The 3,185-nt window shown below is 55.1% G+C and overlaps 1 protein-coding gene across 1 annotated transcript in view; it reads left to right on the forward strand.

Moving 5' to 3' along the window:
* ANO9 (anoctamin 9) overlaps nucleotides 1-3,185 on the forward strand; it is a 35,753-nt gene that overhangs the window by 13,551 nt on the left and 19,017 nt on the right. The gene's annotated exons all lie outside the window — the stretch shown is intronic.

Genomic DNA, 3,185 nt, shown 5'->3' on the forward strand with positions numbered 1-3,185 from the left:
GGAGAGCAGGGGCTGGGGGCGGCTAGGACAGGGTAGGCGGTGCATTGTGGGACGTGTAGTCCGCACTTGTGGGCCGCGGGGCATGCTGGGCCTCGTAGTCTCCGACCTCAAGGGTTAGAAGCGGTGCTTGCTGGGAAGGATGCCGCCCGGTTGCTAGGTAACCGCCAGCGGCTTGCTGAGAGCCGCCTGGTACTGGGGCGGCCTGACCGGAGCCGGCCCCCGAGCCCCGCCCGCGCTTTCCTGGAGCGCCTTCCTGGTGGACACCCGGCCCCAGCTTCGAGAGACCAGAGCTGACAGGATCTCAGGACTCTAGCCTGCAGGACCTAGTGAAATTGGCCCGTTAGAATAGTGGGGACGTGCTGATTTGGGGTGACTCAATGTGTTGATATAGACCGGCTCCCGCAAAAACCTGTAGCCCTGAGCCACTCTGAGAAACAGTCTGACAACAACTCAGTTAAACACAGTTACCATGTGACCAGCGATTCCCCTCCTAGGTATACCCAAGAGAAGTGAAAATGTGCTCACAAAACTTATACCTAGACGTTCACAGTTATTTTACAAAATAAAACAGCCAGGCCCACTGGCGTGGCTCAGTGGTTGAGCGTTGACCTATGAACCAGGAAGTCTCGGTTCGATTCCTGGTCAGGGCACATGCCTGGGTTGTGGGCTCGATCCCCAGGGTGGGGCATGAAAGAGCAGCCAATCAATGATTCTCTCTCATCACTGATGTTTCTATCTCTCCCTTCCTCTCTGAAATCAATAAAAATATATTTTTTAAAAAATGAAATTAAAACAGCCAGTTTTTTACCAGAAAAGTGGATTCATTCAGGAATCGCAGAGGATTGCAATTCGGGACAAACATGCTACAGCAGAAACTATGGGCAAGTCCAGCAGGCAGGGGAGAGGAAGGTCACCTATAGAGAGAAAGGCAGCTGTGAGCGACAGCCCATCGGAGGGAAGTGAGTCCGGGCGGTGGTGGCTGCTCCTTGGCCAAGTTGCCATGGTTCCCATTGGCTGGGCTTGATGGGCGAGGAGAAATTCTTCCTTCCTCCCGCTGGGTCGTAGGGACACATCTTGCTGGGAATGCAGGGTGTCTTTTCCTGTTGAGTCTGGAACTGACATTCTTCCCATTGGGGTGTAATTGACCTGGAATTATGTGTGGGGCTCCCCCTTCAGGCCTCCGGACTCCATTTAAATGAGGTTTCTTTTATTCGTTTTCACAGCAGCATCCTATATAATAAGAGGCTAATAGGCAAATTGTCCCCTCGGGAATTTGACCGACCGGGAGTTCGACCACTCGATATGACGTGTGCTGACCACCATGGGGCCGGCGCAGAACAAAGGAAGGCCCCGATCAGCCCTGATCGCTGGCCTGACCACTCAATATGACGTGTGCTGACCACCAGGGGCCGGCGCAGAACAAAGGAAGGCCCTGGATCAGCCCTGATCGCTGGTCAGGCCTAGGGACCCTAACCGTGCACAAATTTCGTGCACCGGGCCTCTAGCTGTTCATAATAGCCAAAAGCGGGGAGCAGGTAATGTCCATCAACTGACAAATGGATACACACACTGTGTCTCCACACAAAGGGAAGTCACTGGGCCGTAAAAAGGAATGCAGTTGTGACACATGCTGCAACAAGGGCGAACCTTGGAAACATTTATGCTCAGCGGAAGAAGCCAGTCACAAGAGACTACATTTTTAAAATATATTTTATTGATTTTTTACAGAGAGGAAGGGAGAGGGATAGAGAGTTAGAAACATTGATGAGAGAGAAACATCGATCAGCTGCCTCCTGCACACCCCCTACTGGGGATGTGCCCGCAACCAAGGTACATGCCCTTGACCGGAATCGAACCTGGGACCTTTCAGTCCGCAGGCCGACGCTCCATCCACTGAGCCAAACCAGTTAGGGCAAGAGACTACATTTTATATGATCTGCTTACATGAAATGTCCAGAATACGCAAACCTGTGGAGACAGAAAGTAGATCCGTGGTCACCAGGGGTCAGGGGAGTGACTGCTCAAGGGTCCTGGGTTCCTTTTCCAGGCCATGAGAATGTTCTAAAATGGACTGTGTTGATGGTGGCACATATCTGTGACGATACTATTAGTAAAAACGAATGAAGTGGTTGGGCAGTGTCCCCGTGCACCAAAAGGTTGCCGGCTCGATTCCTGGTCAGGGCACATGCCCAAGTTGTGGGCGCTATCCCCAGTAGGAGGCGGGGAGGGTGCAGGAGGCAGCCAATCTATCTCATATCTCACATCCATGTTTCTCTCCCTCTCCCTTCCTCTCTCTCTAAAAATCAATAAAAATATTTTTAAAAAATACAAACTAATAAACTGTACACTCTAAATGGGTGGGTTGTATGGTATGTGAATTATAGATCAATAGAGCTGTTAAAATATACCCGAAAAACCATGTTTGTGGGGGCTCCCCCCGCACACAGCCAGGCCTGCCAAGCAAGGGGTCTGGTTGTGATGGGACCCTGAGTCTCAGCCCCTGACCCCTATGTGGAACCTCCCAATAGGGTGGGACCAACAGGCTGCCAGGAAACCCTGGTTCGGGTGGGTGTGCCCTGGGGCCTCCCCAGGCCGCTGCTGCCCTCTGCCTGCCCTTGGGCCGTTCCCTGCGCCAGGCTTCAGCGCCTTCCTAGGGTGGCCAGAGTGGCCCAGCAGCCCGCGTCTCTGTGGCCAATCTCGAGTTTGTGCGCCAGCGAGTGGCGGTGAGGCCAGAGAGGCCAGACAGGGCCGGACTTTGGTCTCCACCCTGCCGGCCACAGGGAACCTGTGAAGCTGGCGTCACCGCCTGCCCTGGGGGGAACCAGGACAAGCAGTTCCCAGGGCACCGACTGGCCTTGAACAAGCAGACGCCTGGGGACCCACTTTGCCCAGGGAAGTGATACTGGACTCTAGAGCAGGGAGTGCCCAGAGCGAGCCAGCTCCTCCACCCCGTCTTTCCAGCTAAAGCGCCCCAGGGCCTGAAGCCATCCCGCAGGACCCCTCCTCCCCCCCCCACCCCAGCTGGTGGCGCTTGGTGTCCGGGCATCGTTTCGGCGCTTTGGGGTCCATTCCTGGGAATGAGTCTGTCTCCAGACTGCACCCAGAGCCCTCCTCCCGCGGCCTCTCCAGAGCGCAGAGGCGCAGCGCGCCTGGGGTTCCAGTCCAGTCCAGGGGCCGAGCGTGGG

Source organism: Myotis brandtii, unplaced genomic scaffold (assembly GCF_000412655.1).
Source record: "Myotis brandtii unplaced genomic scaffold, ASM41265v1 scaffold1236, whole genome shotgun sequence".
NCBI classification, from domain to species: domain Eukaryota; kingdom Metazoa; phylum Chordata; class Mammalia; order Chiroptera; family Vespertilionidae; genus Myotis; species Myotis brandtii.